Here is a 13,723-nt window from a genome sequence, read left to right on the forward strand (position 1 = left end):
TTTGCAATTAAAAACTTAAGGGAAAAAAAAAAGGCCTACCACCCCTCACAATCCAGCTCCAGTTCCCACTTTCCATGAGGCACTTCCTCCTCAGGGTGGGCTCCCAGGGCTGGGAGGGCGCCGAGACGGCTGTGGGCGTTCGCCCTGCATCCCGGGAGGGAGAAGAGGGGGTGCGGCTCGTGGAGTCGCTGGCCAGGGCCGCACCCCGGCCTGTCTCCCTTCCAAGCCTATGTTCTGGACCTGAAGGAGACTCACACTGGGACTCTGGACCACCATGGCCGCCGTGCAGGCTCCGCCCAGGGCGGGGTGTGGGGCGGGGCCTGGGGGATCCTACCCGGGCCCTGGGCACAGGCCCCAGCCCCGCCCCCACCCCCAGCCCCAGGAAGACGCCCGCCCTCCTTGTGGGAGTTCTGGGACACGGGGTCGCCTGAGTTGTGAAGTGGGAGCAAAGCAAACGTGAGCTCCACACCGTGAACCCTGGAACCGTGTGTGCGCGTGGCCGTGTCACGCCTACTCGGAGCGGGGGCCTGCAGCCCCCTCCAGGCAGCCCAGCGTGGAGGAGGCCTCTCTGGAGGGGCCCGGGAGGACCTGAGGGTGCACGAGGCAGGGAGACTCCTGGTGCACCCACATGTGTTCCGGGAAGACAGAAGCACCCGTGTGACAACCCAAGGAGAAACTGCGGTAGAAAATCCAAGGAAAGACAGGGGAGGCTGGGAGAGGGGCTGCTGTGGCTTGGGCCCCCAGGGGTGCCACCACTGTGGGAACTGCCTTGGGGACAGTTGGATCATGGGTCTAGAGGCTGCAGTCGAATTGTGTTTAAAGGGGTCGCTCATCTTCCAGGATGTCTTTACAGACCTGTCGTGTGAACAGGTCCCTCCCCTGCGTTGGTGGCTCCGCATCCCCATGGGGTGAAGTCCACTCTCCGTAAGAGTTAGTACTGCCTCTCGGTCAAGGGCATGGATTCCAGAGCCGGAAGGTCTGTTTCAAAACCCCGCTTCTACCTGTTTCCAGGTGCGTGACCTAGTCGTCAAGGAGGGTAAAGTCCCAGGCCCTTCACAGTTCTTGACCCCCACTCCTGCCGGGGCTTCCGAGCCACAACGTGGGGAATGGGAGGAGGAAAGGCTTGGTAAGCGTCGGGTCTCACTACGTCGGCTGCTCTGGGTTTGTAAGGCTGTGGGTCGTGTGGACACTGCTCACCCTTCCAGCCTCACAGCCTGTCCCTCACTGCCTGTGCGCTGTGCGTAACTCCCCACATACCCCGGGAGGTCTCCTGTCACTGCCCTTGTTCGTGCCGTCCCCCGCCTGGAAGGCCACCCCCTCCTTCCTTGATTCATTGCATCCCCAGCGTCTGGCAGGGGCCCTGCCCCAGGTACTGATTTTTTGGACTGTAAGACGCACCCCCTTTCCTCCCAGATTTGGGGGGGGGGGAGTGCGTCTTACAGTCCGAAAAAGGCGGCAGCCCCCCCGGGGCGAACGCGGACGGATCTAGCTTCCCCGCAGGCAACAGTGCGGCTGCCCTGGGGCGGCAGCGAGTGGCGGTTCCCAAACGGTCTCGCTGGTGCTGCGGCCAAGACCTCCGCCCCAGCCCTAACCCAGAACTCCTCGAGGGATGGTCAGGTCTCAGGGGGACCTCCTCAGGCGGCAGTTGTCCCCCTATTTTCCCTCTGAATTCTCGTGTCTCTTAGATGTTTTATTTCTCCACTTTCACTCCATTCTTAGGGTAAGAGAATTCTGCCCTCAATGAACAAATATAGTCGTTCGTTCAAAATGTATGTTTGGAGACGGACTTTGTGCCAGGCACCGGGGAGAGCTGGACACGAGACAAGCCCCCACTTTCTGTTCTAGTGGGGAGGCAGGCAGTAAACAAATGAATAATTAAACGAAACCGTTCATTGATGACAGTAGTGAGAACTGCGATGGAAAATTTGAAATGTCAAAGTAGTTTAAAATGTAAAAGTAATATGATAGAAAATTCCAGGGGCGGGTACTGGGAGATGGACACTGCGTGTGAGGTTGGGACCCGAACGATCTGAGACACCAGCCGTGCAGGGATCTGGGGGAAGACCCAGTGTTCCTGGCAGGGGGGGCAGCTGGTGCAAAGGCCCTGAGGCAGAATGAACGTGGTGTGTTTCAGAAACAGAGAGCAGGCCAATGGGGCTGCAGCAGAGTGATCTCCAGGGGAGAGAGGAAGCTGCAGAAGAAGGCAGAGTGAGGTGGGTGGGGCTGCCCGGGCTGGGGCAGGGGCTGTGTGATTCTCAGCCCAATGGGCGGGGTGGGGCGGGGCACGGGTGGGGTGAGTGACAGCTTGGGGTCCGTATTTGTAGAAGGCTCCTCTGGCAGGTGCGTGGAGGCCAGGTCACAAAGGGATCGGAGGGGAAGCAGGGAGACCCGCTGGGGGCCATCCAGCCCCCAGATGAAAGGAATGGGGGCTGCAGGTCCCATCGGTGGAGAGAACCGGGTGGGTGTGGACTGAACGCAGAGGGGGAGTTTGTCGGTTGGGCCCTCCAGGGAGCAGGCCCTGGGGTGGGGTTGGGCGCCGAGTCCTGTGGAAGAGGAAAGGGGAGGAGGGAGAACTGGGCTGGGGGCGCCTCGGACCTCAGTGCAGATCTGACTGAGCCTTGGCCCACCCAGCACGGGGCTCGGGGGCGAGGGCTCTCTGCTAGGGAGGCTCTGCCCTGGGCACAGATGCCCCGTGCCCGGTGCGTCTGGCCCAGAGGAAGGCGGCCGCAGCTCAAACGCTGGGGTGACCTCTACACAGAAGCCTGCGTGTGGATGTTTACAGCAGCTCTGTTCGTAAGTGCCCAGACTGGAAGCAGCCAAGGTGCCCGTACACGGAATGGATAGGTAAACGGGGGTACATCCAGACAGTGGAACGTCACTCGGGGCTACCAGGAAAGGAGCTGCCGAGCCAGGAGAAGGCATGGAGGAACCTCGAATGCGCATCCCTCGGTGAAAGGGGCCGGTCTGAAAAGGCTACCCACGTGTGGCTCCAACAATAGGACCTTCTGGGAAAGGCAGAAGCATGGACACAGTGTGAAGATGGGCGGTGGCCGGGGCACGTGGGCGAGGGAGGGATGAACGGGCAGAGCACGGAGGGTGTTAGGGCAGCGACACTGTTCTCTACATGACCCCAGTGGTGGACGCGGGTCATTGTGCGTTTGCTCAGACCCACGGAGGGTGCACCGCCGAGAGCGAGCCCGCGTGTGAGCTGCGCACTTGGTGGTGACGGTGACGTCGTCAGTGTCAGGGTTCGTCAGCTGTGGCCAGCGTGCCCTCTGGTCCGGGATGCTGGACCTGGGGGGCCTGTGCAGGGGCGGGGGCCGGGGGTGTGGGACTCTCTGCGCCTCCTGCTCAGCACCACTGAGAACCCCAAACTGCTCTGAAAACAGACAAAGGCTGGGCTGGGTCCGGGAGGCCCTGCAGCTGGAGGGCCCCCCCCCCCCCCCCCCGCCCCATGCGCCAGCGGCAGAGCGGCGAGCTCGTTCTCCAAGTGGGGGGCTGCACGGTGTCCCTCCATGGCACCACAGTCCCCCTACCTGGCACCGTGAAGGTCCCCTCCTCCGCACGCCGTCAGGAAGCTGCTCCTCCACGGTCCCCCTGGGCTCTCCTCCTGGGGGACAAAGAGGGCTGCCTGTGTTCTTCCTGGACACCTCCCGCCCGAGGGTCCAGTGTCCACCCAGAGACGGACTGTCCCAGGCCTGGGGCTGCCTTACCTATAAAATGGGGTCACGGTCCTGCCCTCACGGGGGATGGGAGTGGCCATTAGGTAAGACCAGATGAGGTGTCCCGTGTGAGATCTCTCGGGGACTCGGGGCAGAGACAGTGGCTGCTCCGTACCGTGCCAGCGAGCCAGCCGGCCGACACGCCGCCCCCAGCACGCGCCGGGTGCTCAGCGCCTGTTACCTTCCCTCTCTCACTTCTGGGCCTTCGTTCTGCAGGCGCCGCCCTCAGGGCCTCCCTCCACAGTCGCTCCGCAGTCCTTCTGCTGTCCCTCCCACACCGTTTCTTTCTTTTTTTGTTCTTCAATCTTTTAGCTTTTTTAAAGGATTTTATTTATTTATTTTTAGAGAGGGAAGGGAGGGAGACAGAGACAGAGAGAGAGAGAGAGAGGAAGAGAGAAACATCAATGTGCGGTTGCTGGGGGCCATGGCCTGCAACCCAGGCATGTACCCTGACTGGGGATCGAACCTGCGACACTTTGGTTCGCAGCCCGAGCTCAATCCACTGAGCTACGCCAGCCAGGGCCAATTTTTTAACTTTTTGATAGAGGGGGAGGAGAGGAGAAAGGAAAAGAGAGAAACACTGACTGGTTACTTTCTGTACGTGCCCTGACTGGGGACCGAACCCGCAATCCAGGCATGTGCCCCGCCAGAGAATTGAACCGGCAGCCTTTCCATTTGTGGGGTGATGCCCAAGCAGCTGAGCCACGCCGGTGGCGGGGCCCCACACCATTTCTCAGCAGAGTCAGGGCATCCTCTGGACCAAGGCTCCCATGCGTGTCCAGTCCACATAGCACAGCTCGCGGCCTTCCGAAAGGAAGCAGGGCTCAGGGAGGGCCCAGGAACCTTTGCGAGTGACCGGTGGATGCCAGGGGTAGGAGCCAGGCCGGAGGGGCGGGGCAGAGGCCAGAGGAGACAGAGCCTCCCGCTCTGGGGAAGCCCAGAGACTTCCACCCAGGGTTTCTGCCTCCCTGAAGCCGCGGAAGGAGCTAGCCCAGCTCCCGGGCTCCGGCAGGAAGCAGGGACATCTGTTCCCAGCTCAGGAGGGGCCGAGCGCCCAGGAGGGAGCGGGTGTCCTCCTTGCGGGGGGCGGGCTGGGAGTTGGCTGAAGTGCGTGTGCCGGAGTCCAGGCCCAGCCAAGGACGACCGGAGGGAGTGGCCACCTAACAAAGCACGTGCTCTTCCTGCGGCGGTCAGGGTGGGCCGGCTGACCTCCCTGTCTGACCGTCCCAGGGCAGCGCTGGCCTGCCTTCCTGCTGTCATTCCCGCCCACACCTTCCTCTGCCGGGTCCTCCCCTGCGGCCGCCCCGGAGCCCCACACTGTCACCATCCCTGTTTCGCAGGAAGAAAACAGAAACTCCGAGAGACGCGGTAATTTGCGAGGTCCCGTGCTCGGCGGGAGTGCACCTGGGATTTGAACCCAGACTTTCGCCGATTCCACACCACACGTTCTCGCCCTCAGAGTCAGAGGCCAAGTTCATCCTGGACCTTCCCTTTGCCCTGGGCTCAGTCCACCCTTCCCTAGGCCCTTCCTAGACCCCGGGAGCCTGTCTAACCCACAGGCCGCTGCAGCCCCCCGCCCCCGCCTGCCCCGCCCCCCGCCACCTGCTGTGCAGCAGAGTGATCCGTCACGCCTCCACCCGCCCCGCCCCCCCACCCCGAGTCCGAGAACTCCTCGAGGCCTGGCACGGCGTCCGCCTCCTATCTGGGTCACCGGCACCCCGGTGTGCGTTCAGGGTGCGTCTGCGTCGTCACGCACGAGGGAGCCTAAGGAACTGCGTTTCTCCAGCTCCTCTCGGACCCGCAGACGCTGCGCTGGAGGCAGGAGAGCCGACTTGGAGGGCTCTGCGAGCCTTCCGTCCTCGGTCCGCACCAGGGGCTCCGGCAGCCCTGCGCTGCCTGGGACCCGACGCAAGGCCCGTGGGAGGGCAAAGGTCCCCTCAGGGAGGAGAATCAGGGAGGGTGGACACAGGGCCAGGGCAGAGGTGCGTGGTGAGGCCGGAGGAAAGGGCTGCACCTGGGGCCTCGTCTGGGTGGCCGTTCTTATGTGACCGCTAAGGAACCAAGGGTGCCTGCGTGGCAGATACTCCCCAAACACCAGCTACTTCCTGATCTAGTTCAAGTACCCAAGGGGACCCTGGGGGGGGGGGGGGCAGGTTGGGCAGGCTCCGAGGCTGGAAGAAGAGGTGTGCGTGAGACTGGGGAAGTGGCCGTTCTGCTGGCAGGACTCTGGTCTGCTGCTACCCGCTGAGCTGCCAGCGGTCCTCTTGGACCACCTTGGGGCGTGCCTGGGCTGGGGTCTCTCTTCTCAGTAAAGATTGCCTACCACCAGTATTAGCTGCAGCCACCAGCAAATTATAATCCCCCCCCCCCCCAATTTATTTTTCAGACACAGAAACTGAGAAGCGGGGGGCTGAGGGGCAAGGGACTTGCCCAAGACTACACAGCAAAAAGGCATTCCACAATAATGACGACCCCTGGCTGGTGTGGCTCAGTGGATTGAGCCAGCCTGCAGATTGAAAGGTCACCAGTTTGATTCCCAGTCAGGGCACACGCCTGGGTTGCAGACCAGGTCCTCAGTTGGGGGCATGCGAGAGGCAACTGATCCAATGCATCTCTCACACATTACTGTTTCTCTCCTCCACTTTCTCTTTCCTTTTCCCGCTCTCTAAAAGTAAATAAATAAAATCTTTAAAAAAGTAGTGATAAGGCCCTGGCTGGCGTAGCTCAGTGGACTGAGCTCGGGCTGCAAACCAAAGTGTCGCAGGTTTGATTCCCAGTCAGGGCACATGCCTGGGTTGCAGGCCACAGCCCCCAGCAACCACACATTGATGTTTCTCTCTCTCTCTCTCTCTCTATCTCCTTCCCTTCCCTCTTTAGAAATAAATAAAATCTTTAAAAAAAAAGGAGTGATGAACGCTAACACTGGTCCTTGTGTGTTCCTAGGTGCTATGAAATCAGGCAAAGCCTCACAGACCCTCGGTGGAATAGGGGGCCGTCTCCCCATCCCCGGGTCACAGATAGCGGTGCTGCAGCACAGAGAGGTCAAGCCACTTGCTTCAGGTCACTCAGCTGTCAGGTCGAGGAGCTGGAATACGAACCCGGACAGTCAAGCCCATGACTACTGGGATATGTGCCCCTGGGCGGTGCGGGGGAAGGCTGTTGCAGAGGGCCTGAGCCCGAGGGGCGGGGACTGGGCTGTGGGGGCAGGGCAGGAACCGCAGGAGGGGCCAAGGAGCGCCCAGTAGGAGGCCGAAGCTGTGCAGAGACACGCAGAGGGCGCTGTGCTTGGCAGGCTGCGGGCAGGGACGCTTCTGCCCTTCTCCCGGGACCCCCTGGTTCTGCTGACCCAGTCCTTCCTACCTCTGGACGAAATCTCAGGCATCTTGTAGTTTTTCCAGTCACTCTTGGGGTTTACCTTATTTTTTTTAGATACTAAAATCTCGTGGCCTAATGGCAGAGCCTTAAGCTCTATTGAAAGCTTCTCCTTGCCCCCAGCCCGAGTCTTCCGCAAACACGAAGGCCTGGGTAGTGAGGGCGGAGGCAGGGAGGGCGTCTCTGAGACCCAGTGTGGTCCGCTCTCCCCCCGCCCCTCCCCCACTAGGTGCCCCTGGTCTCTCCCGGGTTGGAGCTTGGGGCAGGGAGGGGAGCGGGGTGGCGAGTAAGTCGACCCAGCTGGTTCAGGCGTTCTCGGAAGAGCCCAAGTTCTCGGGGGGCCGGGAGTCTGGAAACTGGCTCTTTCTCATCAGGGGCAACTTCTGTGGGTTCCTCAGAGATCCCCTCCTGCCCCTGCACTAGAGATCTCCCACCTGCAGCTCCCACCTGGGCGGAGCAGCCCCTGGCCGGCAGGTGCTCACAAGCCCCCTCTGGCGCCTGTCTTCCGGGGCCCACCCAACACAGGTTCTTCTCATGGGCCCACATGCACCTTCCCTGACTGCTGTCCCCCAGTCTCCTTGGGGCACGATCCCGATTCAAAATCACCTCAAACCAGCCACGCCAGCAAGGTTCCCGCTGGGGCCCGGGAATGCTGGGAGTTCAGGCTGTCCCCACAGCTGCCGGGTCCCTGCCTGGTGGAAACAGGTAACTCTAGCCAGCCTCTCCCCTTCGGCCCTAGCCGCCTCGCCTCCCAAATTCCAGTGGACATGTTCCCTGTGCCACGTTCTCGGGTCCTCTGGGCTGAGGCTGGGGGCCACGCCAGCCGTCTCTAAAGACCGCTCACTCCGTCTCCGAGCTCCCACCTCCCACCTCCCAGCTGGCTTCCGCGCCGCGTGGTCCCGGAGGCTGTGGGACCAGAAGCAGTTCGGGCCCAGCCCCTTTACAAGCCTCCTCTTTGTGATGGGCGTACTTGGAGACAATGCCTTCAGCTTTGGGGGTCTAGACTGGAACAGGCAGCTGGGCGGAGGAAGAGAGGAGGGGTCCAAGGGGCATTTCCATTAAGGGGTCAGTTAGTCACCGACGCTGGTGACTGGGGTGAGGATGAGTCAAAGTCAAGGCCAGGGTTCAGGCCCCATCAGGGGAAGGCGGCGGTGAGTCAGGCAGCCGGTGGGGAGTGCCCCTGTGCAGCCGCAGGTCGGGTTTGAAGTTGGACTTTGAGAGCGCCACCTGCTGGCGGAGCAGAGTGGTTGAAAGCACGGACTTTGAAGTCCGGGTTTGGGTTTGGGTTTGGGTCTCAGCACGGCATCCTGCTAACAGTGCCACCTGGAGCAAGTGACTCAGCCTCTCTCGCTTCCTTGGCTGCCCACGGGAGGGTTCACGCCGGAGCAAAACTCGAGTGTGCAGCTCAGAGCCTGGCTCGTGGGGCACTCAGCAGGCAATCCTGCTGAAGGGGGTTGAGTGAGGAAGGGGGTGTTAGTCTCTCCCTCTTTTTACTGACGGGGAAACTGAGGCACGGCAGAGCTAAACAACTTGCCCGGGGTCCCACCTAGGCCAGCGGTCCAGCTCCAGTGAGTGTCCCCTGCCCAGCGTGCTCTGCAGGGAGGACGCTGGCCTAGTGGGTGTGCACCCCTTGACTGCATGGGTTCGGGTCCTGCCTCCGCCACACAGGGGTTTTTGAGCCAGTGACTTCGCTTTCCTGGGTCTCAGGTCCCTCATCTCCACGTTGTGGGTGCGGTGCTCTCGGAGGTGTGTGGATTTAATGAGTTAATCCGTGTAAAGTCCACTCTGTACATGCTAGTTATCTTCCTGAGAGTAATTCTGCGTTGGGGGGGGGGGGTGTAATTGGGAAAGGTCCTCTCTTCCACTTTACAGAAGCGGATCCAGAGGCCCAGAGAGGGAGATTGCCCGGCCCGAGAGCACACAGCTGGCAGAGCTGGGACTCCTCCATGGTTTCTCTGCTGTCCTCGAGCGGTTTCGTGCGGGGAAGGCCCCAAGAGCTGGTGAGCAGACAGCTGGAACCCCCGGGCTGGAAGCCAGAGGGGTGGTCTGGACACGGAGATCGAGAAGACGCCTCTCCTTGCCCATATCCAGCTTGAGCTTCAACCCTTTCACACCCACCACCTCGAGTGCTGCCAAGGCACCTGCCGAGGGGCAAGCACCGGGCCCGGAGAGGGGAAGTGGCCGGGCAGCCTGAGGCCTGGCCGCCTGAACTGGACAGGGGTGTCTTTCTGGCGTCTGAGCCGAGGCAGGCAGGCGGGCAGGCAGGCAGACGAGAAGTGGGGGCGGGGTCAGGGGGGATGAAGGCAGCAGCAGGCCCCTTCTAGATGCTGCCACATGGAAACCGAGCCCCGAGGGCCTGCACAGGTTGCCCGGGGAGCCGCTGACATGATGATCAGTTTAATGAGTCCCCGTGGGGGACGGAGTCCACAGGCACCTTTTCCAAAGTGTGTCCCATTTCCTTGCGCGTAGATGGGAGTACTGAGCTTTCCCGGGACCCCTGGGGGCCCCCAAAGCCGCCCCAAAAGAGCGTGCTGCTCATGCTGGGATTTGAGACCATTAGGCGAGGTAGGCAGGGAGGGCCAGGCTGGCAGGGTGCTTGTCTCTCTGTCGCAGCACCGAGAACCCCTGCCTCCCGGCATCGGCCCACTTTTCTCGGCCCACCCGGGCTCTGCAGGGATGTCTCCCAGACGCGCTGGCTCATAAAGGCCGATGGCTGGCGGCTGCCATTTCAGCCGAGGCTTCTGTCTTTGTCACACCCTGAGTCTGTCCTTTGGAAAAGAGAAGGGACCTGCCTTTTGCTCTAATGAAGGCGACACCCCGTGCAGCGGGCCCAGAGGGAGACCTGTTCTGGTCCAGCTTCCCCTGGGACGTGCTGCGCCCCTCCTGTGTGTCTGCCGCCTATTAGCGTTTTCACGTCCACCTGGGGCCCCAGTGTCCTTGGGGCTCCCGCAGGCCGGGGAGGCAGCGGGGTGGAGAGGAACGAGAGACCCGGGCTACGTCCAAGGACGGCAGGTGTGGTTTTTCAGCGAGCCTTTTGCTTGTGGTGTTTGATTTAATTGGACCTGATCTGTGGTGCCAGGTTCTTGACATTTATTGGGACGTGCTTTCATGCCCTCCTACGAGAGGCCCACGGTAACTTTGAAAGCCGTCATGCGCTCGAACAGAACGTGGCAGGGGCGGGATCCCGCAGGTGTCGGTCTTTGCGGCCCGAGTCTTTGCATGTTTTGTACCTTTGGATAACGAGCTCGTGTTCGCGAGGGTTTCACCTGCGAGAATCCCGAGTGGTCTTTGCGGTCGCCCTGTCCCTCCAGAGAGGGTTGTGTTTGCTACCGGTGCAGGTGCCCTGTGGGTGCTTTGTGCACTGATTTCCAGGCTCGGGGGTTCTGAGACCACGGGGGTCATGAAAACTCAAACCTCAAATCTGTGGTAGGGAAGGTCTAGAGTTACAATTTCCTAAGAGAGACTTGATTTACATTTCCCAAGAGAGCCACACAAAATGAGACTTCTTGGATGACTTCTTCCTGTTGTTTGCAAAAGGGTGATTTTTCTCTCTCGTCTGGTCTTTCGTTGAGGATATGGGCCCACCTTTATTCAAGCGTCTGGGTCCCAAGCCCTGGCTGGCATATAGCTCAGTGGATTGAGCGCAGGCTGCGAACCAAATGTCGCAGGTTCAATTCCCAGTCAGGGCACATCCTGGGTTGCAGGCCATGACCCCCAGCAACCGCACATTGATGTTTCTCTCTCTCTCTCTTCCTCCCTCCCTTCCCTCTCTAAAAATAAATAAAATCTCAAAAAAAAAAGTGTCTGGGTCCCGAATCCCTTCTGGCGAGGGCCCAAGGCTTCGTCTCCCGTCCCCACGGAGCTATACAAGCCAAACCCCGTGGTTCCCAGGATGGGCAAAGGCTGACACGTCCACACCCCGGTCCCCCTGCCGCCAGAGGATCGGCATCTGCCCACCGCTCCAGTGTGGGCTCCCCCTTTGTGTGTGGTCCCTGGGGATCTCTTTGCTACTGTGGAAGCTCACTGGGCATTTAAAAGAAGGTGTGTTACATTTTACCTGGTGTGTCTAAGTGCCGTGGAACTCTTCAGAAGGTGCCATCCACCATGCCTGAGACCTGAGGTCCACCCCTTCTGCCTCCGAGCGACCCTGGGAGGCCCACGGCCCCCGCCCTGCCCTGCCTCCCGGTTGCTCCCGTGGGGTTGACTGCCCGCCGCCAGCCAGCTGCCTCACCACCTTACCAGGAAAGGGTGTGACTGAGAGGGCGGGGGTGGCCAGGGGCTGGGGGGTACCTCAGTGCCCTCTGGAGCTAAGCACCTAAGTCCCTAGTGGTCCATCTGGGACGTCTGGTGACCAGTCATGTCAGGGCTGAGGTGCACCTGCGGCAAAGACTCTTCAGCAAAGGGACGGATTTTTCCCGCAAGTTCTGTGTGGGCAGGAACTTGCTCCCAGCTTCATATCTAAGGGTGGAAATCCTTCCTGGACCCTCTGCCTGTTCACAGCCATGGAGCCCCAAACCGAACTCATCTCCCCCCACAAGCTGACCCCTTGGCCAGGTGAACCCCCCACCCTGAGAGTGGGGCCGACACCCTCTCCTTCGCCTGGACCGGGACCCCACTGTGTCTTTAGAGGGCCCCTCTCGCAAGCGCTGAGTCACACACCAAATGCTCGGTTTCCTAAGCATCTCCTGACTCCGGCCATTTCCCGTCACCCCCCGCTGCCTCCGCTGCCTCCACCCAGGCCTCTTGCAGCTCCTCAGGGTTATTCCTGTCTGGTTAGCACTGTTCGTACCTCCGCAGACTCTCAGGTGCTCAGAGCAAGCACAGGGGTGCCTGGTGGTGAGAGGGGTGTCACCTGCCACTGCCTTTACTTCCTTTGTGTCCCTGCTGCTGTAACTGGGTGTCCTGGAGCTCCCTCAGCCTGTCTGGGCCAGAGGCCTGAACAAAGAGGGCTCGGGGTGGGCGCACTGGCTCTCAGGGGGAGCAGGCTTGAGGGGGCTCGCATTCTGATGCGGCCACTCCGGCCTCCCTGCTCACTTCAGGCACACCTTGGCAAGGACAGAATTTTCAGCTTCTAAATGACCGAGTCACTTTGCATAACTGTCATTTTCACTCCACACCAACCCCCATTCCTTACCTGCTTCAGTCCCGCGCTGCACCCCACAGCTGACCTGTACCCTAGGGAGGCCCAGGAGTAGGCTGAGGCAAGGGGTGGGGCCAGGCCAGGCCCCGCCTGACGGACGGACAGAGAGACACCAGCGGCATCTGCGTGCAACCCACAGGCGCACCTCAGACGGGCCGGGTGGCTCCCCAGCCCGGGTGGGTGTATCATCCCGCCCCGCCCACATCACAAACCCTTTGATCCTCCTCTGACACGCCTTCACCCGCAACTGATAACGTAATGGACGGCTCGTGATAAGGGACCCTAGTGACTGGAATCTCAGGACCCACTCGTCTTTGGACAAGGGCGTTCCCCATGCTCAGTCCCAGAAAGCATAGGGGTTGGGGGCGGGGCAGAGAGGTGCCCGGAGAGAAGCCCCGCCCACTGCCGGGGCGGTGCCACTCCGACCCTCCCCCAGGAAGGTCACTCAGCACCGCGGGCCTCACTGGGCACTGGTGGGGGCAAGGAGAGAGTCAAGTGGCACGTGGCCCATGCACTGGCAGCTCGTGTGTTTGTTAGTAAGCACCGAATGGGGGTTTGTGGATGACAGGACAGGGCTGGGCACGATGATGGAGCGGAGACAAAGGAGGGTGACCTGGAGCAGGTGCCATGGAGGAGGGCCCGCCCTGCTTCACGGGTGGACTGCACCCCCTTGCCCACCTTCCCACCTGCCTGCCCAGAATCCGCGGCCCCTGTATCCAGGACCAGCCACAGCCAGGGCTATGCTCCCGTTTGTGCTGCGGGCAACTCAGGGACAGGGAGGGACCGGCCCACAGGTCAGCCCGGGACAGAGGTGGGGGAGCACGAGTGAGGGCGGAGCAGGGGAGGGGCGCCCCCTGCAGGCTGCGGGCCTGGGACACGACCTGGGGACAGCAGGCTCTCTGAAGGTGCGAGGAGTGCACTGTAGTGGCAGAGGCGGGAGGTGACACCCGAGTGAGGCCTGGCGAACGGGTGGCATGGGCACCCAGGGGCTCAGCGAGGACCCTAGAGGAAGGAGGCGTCTGGCCGGGAGCGGTGTCCGGAGCCGGAGCCAGAGCCGGAGCCGGGTGGGCATCCTGCAGGGGGCATGGCGGGTCGGGGCTTCGGGTTTAACCGGAGACGCCCCCAGCGCCCAGAGAACACGCTGCTCCGAACTGTAGCAGCAGCTCCTCGTCACCCAGGTGTTGGGCCAAACTGTGGACCCATTGGCAAGCGCACCCCGTGCCCCCCACTCTGGGCTGTTCGCTCAGGCTCAGGGGCAGCAAGCCTGTCGGGGATCCAGCCCCACAGGCACCCCACCCCATGGGTGATGTAATTCCCACTGAGGAGGGGGGCAGGCAGTGGCGGGGCCCCACCCTCCCATGTGCCGGCTAGGAGACATGGTCCACGTCCCCGGCGGCATCGTCTCATCAGGGATGGGCGCTCACCCCCACTTACTGGTTGTGACGCAGGGGGAGTGGGGTGGCGGGCGCAGCACTGGGCAGCCCGGCGG

This window comes from Phyllostomus discolor, chromosome 2, assembly GCF_004126475.2.
Source record: "Phyllostomus discolor isolate MPI-MPIP mPhyDis1 chromosome 2, mPhyDis1.pri.v3, whole genome shotgun sequence".
Classification (NCBI taxonomy): Eukaryota; Metazoa; Chordata; class Mammalia; order Chiroptera; family Phyllostomidae; genus Phyllostomus; species Phyllostomus discolor.